Source organism: Dermacentor albipictus, chromosome 4 (genome assembly GCF_038994185.2).
Source record: "Dermacentor albipictus isolate Rhodes 1998 colony chromosome 4, USDA_Dalb.pri_finalv2, whole genome shotgun sequence".
Lineage (NCBI taxonomy): Eukaryota > Metazoa > Arthropoda > Arachnida > Ixodida > Ixodidae > Dermacentor > Dermacentor albipictus.
The window spans coordinates 47,062,400-47,075,484 of NC_091824.1; the positions used below are offsets into that span (position 1 = coordinate 47,062,400).

Genomic DNA, 13,085 nt, shown 5'->3' on the forward strand with positions numbered 1-13,085 from the left:
GCTTTCGTATCAGACCGTCTTTCTTCAAGCCAGAGATTGAAAACGTAACTAACTTGAAGTCAAGAAGTTCGGGAGAATGAAGCGAATGTTTATAGCATCAGTGACTTAAATAAAAAAAACTGAAAGTAATGCTTGAACTCTGCAGCTATCACTCGGATTTCTTTGTCCACGCCGTTTGCTTATATCACTAAATGGATGTAGTGTCTAAAAAGTTTTTCATTCACGACAAAAGTCGCCTGGAAACAGAATAGGCATTAGTGTTTCTTTTGTCGTTTTGAAAGCGCGTTAAGGCTATTTGATCTGAATTCTTTATTCATAACGGCCACAGGTTGCAGAATCTCCCGCGTCTCTCTTGCTTCCTTACTAAGAGTTTCCTTTCATAACAAATTCAGCAAGCCGTGTAAGCCTCTCAATAAATAAATGGAATAGCGAAGGCATTATTCTCTAGTCAGTCCAGGCTGTTAATGCCCCTTTCGCATTCCAATGTAACAGCAAATGTATCTTGTCCCATGGCGCAATCATTACGAAACGTGCTATTTACCTGTACGCCCTGTAGCGCAGCATCAAGGTTGTATGGATCGCTCTCAGAGACTGCCAACAAAAATAACAAAAAACAACCAGCGAGAGAGAGAGAGAGAGAGCGAGAGAGAAAGCTCTTTATTGAAACGCAGAGAATTCTGCATGCGTGTGTAAAGTCTCCTACATGCTACTTTGTATGGGGAAGGAAATTATGGATTGAAAATCCCGAAGAGATAGAGGGCGAAAGAAAAAGAAAGGACATGTGAGAAAGATGAACTTCGTATTTACATATGATCGCTATATTGCATTCAAAAGGAAGGCTGTGTAAAAATGAACTTTGGTCACTCTAGTGTGTAATATAAAGAATTTTCTTCATCTTTCCAAGCAAACCAATATTCAGAAATAAGCAAACAGCAAGCTTAAAGCCTGCGGCTGCCTAGAGGGACAAGGCATAGGGCCGAGCGTGAGCAAAGAACGAAACGACGTGAGCTCGTATTCCCGAAAATGTTCCTTACGTAGCAGCAAATGTAAATGTATGCGCAAATGTTCTAATTTTTTTCTTAGGGAAAGTGCTGGTCAATGCCGAGGTGGTCGAATGGTGAGTGGCAATCAGCACATACGAATGAAAGGCTTTGCGGATACGACAACTCTCTATTAAAGCGTAGCACTCTGACGTAGCACTATGACGTAGCATTCTAAAGCCACCGCCCGGTATATACCGCCTATGAATGTGGGGCGCGATATCAGAAGCGTATGCGCAGTTGGTAGGCGGCTGTAAGGTCCGGTGTCCCTGTAACTCGCCCGTCCCCGTGGTTAAGCCTGCTTGACTATGATGGACAGTAGACGCTGTCGGGACTCGAACGCAGGGACGTCGAGACCCGGCAGCTTTGAATTAGAACTGCCTTTCTTTTACTCAAACATCACGAGGCTCCACGCTGTCTTCTTCTCCTCCGTAGCAGCAGGGCAGAGCCGGCGGTTAAGCTGAGCCCGAGCGTTGGCGGTCTTGGAAACGCTGGTAGCGATAATGCATTCGTTCAGACTTTGTCTTCTGACCATCGAGCCACCGCACAATTGGTACTCATCACACGAGTTCAACTTCACTTACAGGTAGCAATCAGAAATTCGCATTGCAATCGTTCGTAACAAAAAATGAAATTTTATGATTTCAAAATTTAATTGCAACCTTGTCTGTTATATCGCCTTCGAACGAGACCGGAATTTGAAGAATTCGAAGTAAACGAAACCTTAGGCATTCTCCTAATCTTTTCACACTATTTCAAATGGTCTGAAAAGTAGACTTAATTATTTGAAATTAGTTGCATGGACACGTCTTCTGCTGCAGCGTCGCCATCACTGGGGCTCGTAGTGACACTGAATGCCCGGTAACGGCCGTAATCGTGGGGTCATGGCAGCGAAAACGATGTTTATTATGACTATTCTCACCACGACCAAAGATACTAAGCGGACTACATTTAGAACTGCCTGGAAAATCTCTCTAGCTGAGCCATGGCCTGCATACTTTTTACCATATTGACACCTCGGGACGGAAATAAATGTATACATAATTAAGTAATTATTTATTTAAATAATCAACTCGTATCCCATCTGGTGCATACGTGCGCGTATCGTTTTCGTATATGTTGGGCACGTTTGAATTTTTTTTTTCGCATGCAGTAGCGGGTTTCCTTGTGTGGCCGTGTGAACAAACGCGCGCAATCGTGTCTGCCAAACTACTTCTGCGCTGCCTCTTTGGACCGTTTTGTGTGCTTTCGCTTGCTTGTAGAACTGTCTCTGAGTGTCATTTTACTCTCATCTGTGTCGTCCTTCACTCGCGTGAGGAGCTTGTCAGATGTTCGTGACATTTCACTGCATTCAGCTTTTCGTGCTTTCAGTTTTGTTTGCCCCGTGAGAAGGAATATCTGGCGCCACTAAAAGTGGGTTGCTCTCATTTATATTCATAATTTCAGAAAAAAATAGGATTAATGCAGATAAAATTTGTAACAACTGCCAAAACGTATTGCTCGTAAGTTCTTCACAGGGGGGTCAGTAATAACAATTCACCTTGTCTGCAAATCATAAGCAACATTGGTAGATGAGTTTAATCAGCTTTTCTCCATAATTAGTCTGGCATATGTAAAGGTGGCAAGTGTTGTAACGCGCATTTTGGCTTTGTAAACAAGCCGATTTATCTTAAGTGGCGTACGTCTTTTTCATTGTTGTTGTTGTTGTTGTTGTAGTTGTTGTTGTCATGGTTTGTAACTTGCAGCATTTACATGAAGTAATGTGAAACAGGGCTTGTTCTTTGACAAGTTTTGATTTTATCAACGAGGCTTTTTTAACAAGATGAATGAGAGATCAGGACGATGACTCATTTCTTCACGACGTGTAGCTCATTCCTTATTTAGTTAGGCTTCGGGCTGACACATGGAGCTGCGCTCGAATGTAGCTTTTTTAAAACAGCACGTTATGCTGCAAAATTGTGAAAATTGCCAGTTTCTCTTTCTTTGTAATTTTTTTCGATTACTTCCTTTCAACGAGTTTTATTTAGTCATCTTAAATGGTAACGAAGAAGAAAAAAATAATAACATACAGCTTTTCCTCAAGGACAATCGAGCGTGATTTGCAGGGTCATCCGTTTCTCTCTTCTGTCGTCGCGTCCGCCCCTCACCGCCTAGCAGGATTCCCATTTAGGGTTTGACGGTCGAATAAACAGTTCTATCTCAATTCACTTCAACGTGACCTTCGCTTTCTTCTGTTGTGTCGAGCCGCTTCCAACGGCAGCAACCGCGAAAGCCTTTCACACTCCTTAACGTTAGCTCATGCTACACCTAACCGCCAACTTCGTGTCTCGCGCGACGTTCCTACGCTACTGTACTATGTGCTTCAGCGCCGGGCGTGAATGGGGGCGTGGGAGAGCTTTGCGCAGCTACACCCCCCCCCCCTTCCCTCACGGTTCAAGTGCGAGTGAAATGCGCGTAATCAAATAATCAAATTACGTCCGCTTCGCGCGTCCTTCCAGCCGTTCCGCGCTGTATCCCCGGAAGCCTCCTGTTATGACCTTCTCACCACTCGACCGACAGCCTGTTTTTCGTTGCTTACGTCTCATTTTGCTCGCCGCCTCGTCCCTCAGCTCATGTGCGAGGCACTCGCTGGCTTGCCGTATCGCTTTCATCCCGAGCGTTTACAAAGGCCGTGTTTCTTTCTATTTTTTGCCTTCACCCTTTCTAACTGCGTAGTGCCATTGATTCTCCCGCTCACTTCCCGACCCTTACACATTTTGCACTTCCTACAGGACTCCTTTGGCGAAGGCGAGCTGCTTCGCGCTGCTGCTGCTGCTGCTTCCAGTTTTGAACTTATCCGGCGCCTTCAGTTCCTGTGGCCTGCGCGAAAGTGGTCCTCTGGGAAAACGATCTGAAACTCCCCACTTTCTACGTGCTTTATGTGATGGGAGGTGAGCTTGTAGGACGGAAAGAGGGGGAGGCTGTAAAGTTCTTCCCAACGCTTTCCAGGGCTTCCTTTTCTTTCATTTTCTTTTTCTTAGCGTTCACTTTTGTTGGCCGTCACATCGTGCCAGCAGTTTTTTTTTTTTACTGCGATTCCTCGGCGTGCGTACGGTGCTCTTTGACGATACCTTACCTTTAATGAAGTGTGGATTGGCTTTTCCTTACACCATGCTGCCTTATGAGAACGCTTGCGACGTGTACGCATCCGTGCAGCAGCAGCACACACAGAAAGTGGCCGTTACGGCTTCCCGTTCTCATGGCGACCTTGCTGTTCATACATCTCGGGAGACCATGTTGCAGGCTTGGTATTTGACTTCATCGATGATCTATACCTCGAAGGAAAACAGGGCTTTCGAAGAAGATATTTCCTTTGTTTACATGCTTTTGATTAAGGTTACGCGCAAACAAATGCTTCTCCTACTCGCCATTTTTTTTATTCTTTAGTAAAGCCAAGTGATTGAGGATGTTGTATGGAGGCCGTCGGCGTTCCTTCGTTTACCCCGACCGCTGAAAATGATAACAATGCTTTGTCTTCCATAATTGGCTACAGAGTGTCCAAAGTGACGAGTAGCGAGCGCGGTTTGTTAGAAAGAAGATGGAGGGTTAAACGTTTTCGCAATAAGGGTAGCGGAAATTGCAACAAGTACTCGCGTGTGCGAAGAGGCGATCTACCAAGCGGTCCTGTCTATGCACCGATAAAACAAATGCTTTGGATAGCCGTGGCACTTATTGAAGGGCTTGACTTGAAGTGAAAGGAACAGGAGTGCGGCTTGACTTCCTTTGATTCTTTCTTTCGTTTTTTTTTTTGTGTGCGTGCGTGCGCGCGTCTGTTTGTGTCGTGAGAATGCAGACTAAAGGGACAGGGAGACAAGAGCCGAGCAGCTTTGTAGAAAGGCGTCGATTTCGTTCGCAGGGAGTACATTCTGCCTTAACATAAGCTGAAATGGTGTGACTGAAACGAGAGTACACAGAGAAGTACACCAATCACAGCACAAATACTTACTGCCCACTGAATTTTTAGATAAGTCAGGCGAAGAGATAGCTTTCCTCGAGTGAAAACTTCTAATCTTGAAACATGTATGCCCGTGTTTGTTCTCGGCAAGCTACAAACAGCTGGTATTCTTCAAATAAAAATTCGGCTGGCAATCAACGCTTGTGCTGTGGTGCGTGCGTGTGTGTGCGTGTGTGTCCTTGTTCGAGTTGCGCACCATTTCAGCTCATGTTGAAGATGAACCATACAGCCCCGATCAAGATGTTAGTACGCCCCGCCTCTTTCATTAAATGGCTCCACGCAGGCCTGCAACGCCCCCCCCCCCCCCCCCCTTCAACCTCTCCGAAGAGGCACTCATCGAAGCCGCTTCACGAACACGTGTCTATCGCGACTACTCCAGACCCGTCGGCGCTTGTTTCTTTTGGTGGCACTCGCTTTGTTTCCAACTCAGCGTGTGTGTGTGTGGGGGGGGGGGGGGGGGGAGGGTGTTACAGGCCAGCCCCGTAGTCACTGCAGCGCTGGCGGGCTCGCGCGATCCTCGCCGCCCGCAACTATGCCCGCGGGCCTGAAAGTGTTACGCACGCCTCATTACCTCGCGGCGACGCTCGCTGCTGCTCATTAATTAATGGCGTCCCGATGCGCGGCGCGGACTCGACTCTGTCGCCACGGCCGCCGGACAAACGACACCGAGGCGACCGAGCGTTCTCCGGCCCGCGGTCTGCCGCCGTCGCGCGAGCTCGCGCCCGGGGCGCGTGGCATCACGTCGGTGCAGCCCATGCGCGCGCTCGAGCCGAGGTCCCGGGCCGAAAGGGTCCACGAGGAAGCCACCAGAACGAAGAACGAAAGGGAAGAAAGAAAAAAAAAAGGAAAGTACCGAAAGAAGAGTGGCAGGGGAGAGAGGGAAAAGGGTAAGAGAGAAAGCGAGAGGACCGCATGGCGAACGGGTTGCGCTGGGGAGTCCGAGCGGTAAACGCCGAGCGGCGCGCCTGCGCGAACCTTGACGAAGAGTTATTGATGGCCCTGTTACTCTTGCCGCAGGAAATGTTCCGGGGCGTCCTTCCTTCCTGCGGCTTGATGAATCGGCGCTGTGAATGTCGCTGCCGGCAGGCTCCTACCCCTTGTGCGATTGCTGTCGCCGCGGCGTTCTCGGCGCGCTCATACTGTTGTCGTTGATGTCGTCGCCGCGGCTGCTGCTGCTGCTGCTGCTGCTACAGCTGATCCTTGGGCAGCCGCGATTCTTGTCTACCGGGCTCAGTTTCTTCCTCCTCCGTTTCCTTTCATTTGTTTCTTTTTTTTCTTTGCCGCGATTCTGCTGTTTGGGAGCAGCATACGGCATGACGTCTCGTGCCCTGTCGGCGTCCGGTCTGCGACGACACCGTTATCGTCGCGCCCGCGACTACTTCAGTGTCCCGTTCTGTTGCTCCTGTTCCTGAGCTCCCACGACCTACTTCCGATTTCGTTATTTTTATTGCTTTTCTCGCAGGTAACAAAATATGTTACTCGCGTTTTTTTTTTTAATATTGAGGGAGACGCTTTTATCGCCGCAGGGATCAGTGCACACTAAGATGAAAACCAGAAAAAGAAAACGCATACGCAAGGAAGAAACAGGACTGTGCTGTCAACAGCATGGTCCTGCGCAGTCCGTGTTTCTTGCAGACGTCTCGTTTTCGCTGGTGGTTTTCATCTGAATGGACCATGTGTCAACTCATCCAGCACTTACCGTCGTTGATCAGGGACGATCGTTGTCAAATCAGAACTGCCCAACGATTTCTACCCGAACTCACACATGTATAGACACTCAGACCGCACATAGTTCTTGGAGTCGCTGGCTGATATGCGGAAGCACGAGATTCCATTCTGCACGAAAGACCTGCCGCCCGTGCTAATGCCTGTGTAGTGAAAGTACTCGTTTGCTTCTGACTAGTGTTTTCGTTTGTCTTGTGTTTTTGCGCTTAGATTCTTTCTTTCTTGTTTGTTTCTTTCATAATTCTAGCTTGAGTAATGTATTTGACATTGAGATAGCCGGGCCCTGAAGATGCCTAGTTTCCCATTTTTCTACTTTGACAATTTTAGGAGATAGTATTTGCAAATTATTTGATAATCAATGCTTCACTTTAGCAAAACTATCCACTGTGGTGACTTTGGGCGGGCTTCCAATGCGTTATTGCTTTTGTAGACTCGTCTTTGATTAAATGATGTGCCTTGGAATATTTACTTGAACCTGGCAGCGTAAACCAAAAGGAGCGGCTATGCGACCAACGCAATATATAAACCCCAGCGACAAACAAACGTGGAGAAAAACCAAAACAAAGGCAACATAATGTAAAGGCTGAGGTATACAAGCTATAAGCACAAGCATACCCTACCATGCTTGATGCATAGTCAGAGAACGCGACATATCAGCAATACGTGAACGTGCGTCATACCGCACATTGCCAGAATGCTTATGAAGTCACTACAAACACATGCACGCACACACGCCCGCACGCGCACGCACGCACAAACAAATACAGACACGCATTTCTGTTTTAAGTATCTTCATAATAAGGTCAACTTTTTGGTGATGAATGTTTTAAATTGTAGCACGTATCTGTGGACGTAATTTGTGGCATTCAACAATGCAGCAACTGCAACCTCAGGAACGGAGTGAGTCAGTAGTTGGCGACGTCGTGACGTATACACTTCCTGGGCACCGACCCTGGCTCTCGTTCCTGGAAAGTAAATATATAATTTAATTTTAGGGTGCTCCGATGATTTTCAGTATATTCTGATGGGTCGTCAAACCGGACGGATTTCGACATTCAACTTGAGAGACTTCGTGCGATTCGATGGCGTGTAGAGCCGACGATACAGAGGGGGGAGAGAGAGAAAGGCAAAGGAAAGACAGGGAGGTTAACCGGAGACTATCTCCATTTGGCTACCCTATACCGGGGGAAGGGCAAACGGATGTGATCGGTGAGAAAGAAAAAGAATGAAAAAATATAAAAAGTAAAAAACGTGAGAAAGAACCACACACACGCACACACACATACAGATAAAACAGAGTGTTTTTGTGGGCACTGTCGCGCAGTCTGCGAAGGTGTTATAGTGTCACACAGTGTCACAGTTTCATCATACGTCTCACAGTTTACAATCACAATTTGTCACAAAGTCCCGTGTCGTTTAAAAAACGGGGCAGTGCCTTCATGGCAGCTCGCACTGCTGTTTACATAGACCTGTTTCCAAGGATGTTTTTTTCCGTTATTGGGCGCTTGTCAAGTTGGTCTAGGGTAGCTTATAGGGCTGCTCTTGGCGGGTTGAAACAAGGGCACTCACAAAGAAGGTGCGCAATCGATTCGTTGCACCCACAGAAGTCACAAAGTGGGCTGTTGGCCATTCCAATAAGACACGAATACGTATTTGAAGATGCTACTACAAGCCATAGACGGACCAGAAGGGTGTAGTTGCGCCGTGGAAGGCCGGGCGGAAGGCACAGCTGTAAATTCGGGCCCAAGGTATGAAGGCGTGCATTTTTGAATCCGGATGAATTTCATTTAGGTCACGCGCAAGCTCGGAAAGTTTTTTCGCTGCGTCGGCTCTCGAAAGAGAAGTGGCAACACAGTTGACGCTGTCATGGGCAGATCGGGCAGCTGCGTCCACTCAATCATTGCCGTGTATGTCACAGATGCACTAGATCAATTTATGATCACAGAGGCGCGCGACGCAGTCAGAAGAAAGTTCAGCGTCGCGTAGACAAACTAGAGAGTGAGCGACGGAGGACATTCAGTGAATAGCTAGACCTTCCCAAGCCGCTTTCACATATCTGGACGACAGTCCGTGGTCTTCGTTCATCCCCACCACAACAACGGCCCCCATTCGCAGCTTTGGCCCTCCATCGTACCCAAACTGAGCTTGGTGTGGCGGAGGGATTGTATGCGAGGGTCACTGGCGAGCCTGTCAACACCAACGTTCATGTAAGCGACCTCCCTGCGGCTCGAGTACTAGAAATGGACGTGTATTTTGCCATGGAAGAACTGGAAGCTGCCCTGGCCATTTTTAAACGATTATCCTCTCCAGGCCCTGACGGCGTCACCTATGTTGCACTGCGACACCGCAAAAAGAGCGCTTCTGAACGGTTTCAACAACTTACGGCATAGAGGTAAAGTTCCCCGGCAATGGTAGTTACCTTTGCTAAATCCGGGAAAGCTTCCGTTGGACTTGTTGGCATATGGTCCTATCACTCTGGCAAGGTGCATCGGGAAGGTGATGGAAAGGGTGGTCCTTGCAGGTCTAGAATCGTATCTCGAGCGTTACAATATCTTCCTCACTTTCATGGCAGGCTTTCGTCGGGGTCGTTCCTTGTTTGATAGCGTCATTGACCTGACAACGTTTGTGCAACAGGAGAAGGGCCCTAAGTGCGCATCAGTTGCGCTCTTTCTCGACGTCGAAGGCGCATATGACGACGTTGCGCATGACGCCGTCAACCCCCTAGAGACTATTGGGATCGGCGGCCGCGTGCTTCGCTAGTTATCCGACTAAACAACTCACCAGTCATTTTTTTTTTGTAAAGCAGAAGATGGCCCCACATCTGAATATTACACTTACTGCGGTGTGCCTCAAGGAGGAGTATTGAGTCCCACATTGTTCAATGTGATATTCATTGGACTAGATTTTTTTTTTATTGCGACAGCGTGCCTTGTGGCATAAAGAAATGTTTAAACATGTAAATACACTCCGGATTCGTGGAGGAAGTCCAGCAATGTCCGGTGGTGGGGCCCCAAGATCCAACTTTCTACGTCTGGTGGCCGACCTGGGGGTGGTCCACAGCGAAGCAGGTGTTTCTGGCGGAGGGCATGTAGAGAAGGGCAAGTCCAGAGGAGGTGCCCAGTGTCCACCTCGCAGACAGGAGCGGGACAGAAGGGGCAGGAATCGCTCATGGAGGCACGGTACTGTGCCGACCACGACCAGGTTATCGCAGGGGTGAGGGCGACACGGAGGCGTAACCTTCGTAACAAGACCTCTTCCCAGCGCGCTAGGCCGCCAGGGAGGTCGGTGCCACACGGTGGGAGAAGTGCTCGCGTGGCGCGCCGAAGGTGTTCTTTTTCTGCGAGGAGCTTTGTCTCCGGAGAGATGGGGGCCAGTTGAAGTGGACGCGAAGGTTTGTTGTGGCTCGCTGCATCCACTAAGGCTTGTGTGGGATGCGCATTGCGACGTATCCATTGTACACGTACTGTAACGGACAATTTCTCCACTGTGTCCTGAATCTCCTGTGCCGAAACGCCGGAATTCAGAACACGCCGCAGACAACGGATGGCAGCTGAGGAATCGGTGAAGATATCAATGTGTCTCCTAGACGGCGGAAGCAGCGGACAGAGGATGGATACTGCGTCTCGGATTGCCAAGAGCTCCGCCTGTGTCGACGGCCAGGCAGGGGAGCAAGCATACGAGCAGGTTGCGATGTCTGACAATATTTCAGGACAAGCGATAGCCGTGGTGACGTGATCATCACTCACACTAGCGTCGACATACGCTACATGTCTGCACGAAGAGCTTGCACTCGTAGCTGATGGGCTATTTGCTATCATACTCGACTCTCTAAGGTGGCCAATGGATCGTGTGTGTATGCGAGTCAGAGGCCGATTGTCCGTAACTTGCTGATAAAGCCATGGTGGTCGTGGCGAGCAGGAATCGCAGGGCATCACTGAACCGTCTACCATATACTTCTCAAGAGCTGCAGCTTCAGGGATATTGTGGCACTTTGCGGAACGAGCTTGGCGACGCTGGTGGACCAGTTCGACTAGCGTATTTAATTGCGCTTCGGCCTGGAGTGCATGAATGGGTGTAATTTGTGGGAGGCCCGTAATAACCCGCATTGCTGCTCGATTGATGGATTCCAAGCGGTCCCACTCTGCTCGTGTCATGTGGTGAAACTGGGCTTGGTATATCAATCTTGGCTGTAGCACAGTACGTATGAGGAGGCGGGCAATGGTGGTTGTGGCACCACCTGACTTTTGAGAAATCCTACGGATGAAGTGCAGCATTTGGGATGTCTTCTGACGTGCTGTGCGAATCCAGGGGCCGGCGGAGCCGGAATCGTACAAGTCCAGGCCGAGGACTCGGAGTGAGTTGACGATTGGAATTCTGTTTCCGTGCAAGAGAAGGACGATAGGGGTGGTGTTGAACGCACGGCGGCCGCGCGCATTCGCGACCGGAAGCAGAGCCGTCTTTTCAGGCGACAACGTAAGTCCCAGAAAAGAACACCATTGATCAGTAATCGTAAGAGCGAGCTGCAACCTTGTGGCTTGAATTTGGAGAGACGGGTGGACAGTCCAGACTGTGATGTCATCCGCATAAATGAGTGCGTGCAGGTCAGCAATGTCGCCCAATCGCCATGCCAAGGGTAGGAGGCTAATGTTGAAAAGTATGGGGGCCAGCACTGACCCTTGCGGTACACCGCGATGTGGGCGAAAGGATCCCACATTCTCCTTGTTGATGCATATGGCGAATTCACGAGATGTAAGAAAGGTGTGAATAAACTTGCATATGTGGGCGGGTAAGTGAATCCAGCGTAGCACTTCAACGAGGGCATCGTGGCTGACGTGGTCGTATGCTTTGTGCACATCCATGCCGAGCACGGACCTCACTCGGGTCGATCGGCCACCAATCAAAACCATAGAGGACAAGTGACCTAGGCCGTCTTCTGCACCAAGGTGGGGGCGGAAGCCAACTTGCGACGGGTGGTACCAGTGATGTACGTCTAGCCACCACTGGAGACGGTTAGCCACCATGCGTTCCAACAATTTCCATAATGTACACATGAGAGAAATTGGTCGAAGATTTGATATGTTGTCATGAGGTTTGCCGGGCTTTGGGATGGCGATTATAGCTGCTTGCAGCCAGTGCTCCGGTACTTCTCCTGACAGCCATGCAGCGTTTAACGAATTAAGAACATCTTCCAAAGTGGCTCCTTCTAGGTTTTTAAATGCTTCATAGGTCACGCCGTCAGGACCCGGGGCAGTCTTCAATTTAGCTTGGTCTATTGCAGCGAGAAATTCAGCCACCGTGAACGGAGACTGCATCCCAGCGATAGCGTGAGCTGATGGGAGTGCCCCTGCACTCGGCGGAAGCGTAAATGGGGCGGAGACCACAGGTGGCCGCGTATCATAACCAGGAAATAATGCCTGCGCTATGTCAAATGCAAAGGCGTCTGCGGTTTTGCCAGACGCGAGGCACGCGCTGGAACACGGGTCAGGAGAGCGTCCACCGACTTCCATTGCTCGGAACGTTCTCCAAATTGAGGCGGCGCTGGTGGTTGGAGCTAGCGAAGAACACCAGGCCAACCAGCGTTGACGTGAGAGGCGGCGTTCGTGGCGTCTAGCTGCAGCTGTCAGCTGACGGTGGCGGAGGTGAGCCTCCACGGAATCTGGGTGTCGGCTGGCATGAACCTCTGCTTGGCGACGCTGTGCCCAAAGCTGCAGGAGTCGAAGATCTGGCGCCGGACGAGATTCCTCGACCCATGACGTTAAAGTGGCTGTTTTGACCGCCGATTGTAACATTGGGATGGGGTCGCATAGAGGGGCAAGAGCGTCCCTTGATAATGAAGCACGAAACGTGTCCCATTCGATCACCCTACATTGGCGACGGAGGCGGTCAGTTTTCTGAGGGGCTAAGCCGAGCCGAATAGGATGGTGATCACTCCCCCAGCAGTCCGGTTCCCGATGCCAGGTAACTGTCTGATGGCCCAACCACCAGGCCAGGTCCGGTGAATACGCTGGCATTCGTGGGTGGGTGCAACGTCGTGTAGGCATGGATACGTCATTAATCAGATTAAAGTTGTTCTGCGTGAGAGTATCAAGGAGGAGACGTCCACGTTCACTAGACACACAGTACCCCCACTCACGGTGAGGAGCATTGAAGTCACCTACGATGAGAATAGGACAGCCAGGATGATGCCGACGAAGCCAGGTGATCCACCCTAGACGAAGACGGGGCGCCTGTCCCGAGTGAGGACGCACATAACACGACACAAGCACAACAGCACACTGAGAGAGTTGCACCTTTATAGCCACGACCTCTTGCCACGCAGTGCACCA

At 49.7% G+C, this 13,085-nt stretch overlaps 1 long non-coding RNA gene across 1 annotated transcript in view; it reads left to right on the forward strand.

Moving 5' to 3' along the window:
• The window catches only part of LOC135915411 (uncharacterized), a 155,614-nt gene extending 149,265 nt beyond the window's left edge, over window positions 1–6,349 (forward strand). Inside the window, exons 3-4 of the long non-coding RNA XR_011513863.1 lie at window positions 3,812–3,970; window positions 6,052–6,349. This is a non-coding gene — a long non-coding RNA (uncharacterized lncRNA). The remainder of the gene's footprint in view (window positions 1–3,811; window positions 3,971–6,051) is intronic.
• The last annotated feature ends 6,736 nt before the right edge of the window (window positions 6,350–13,085 follow it).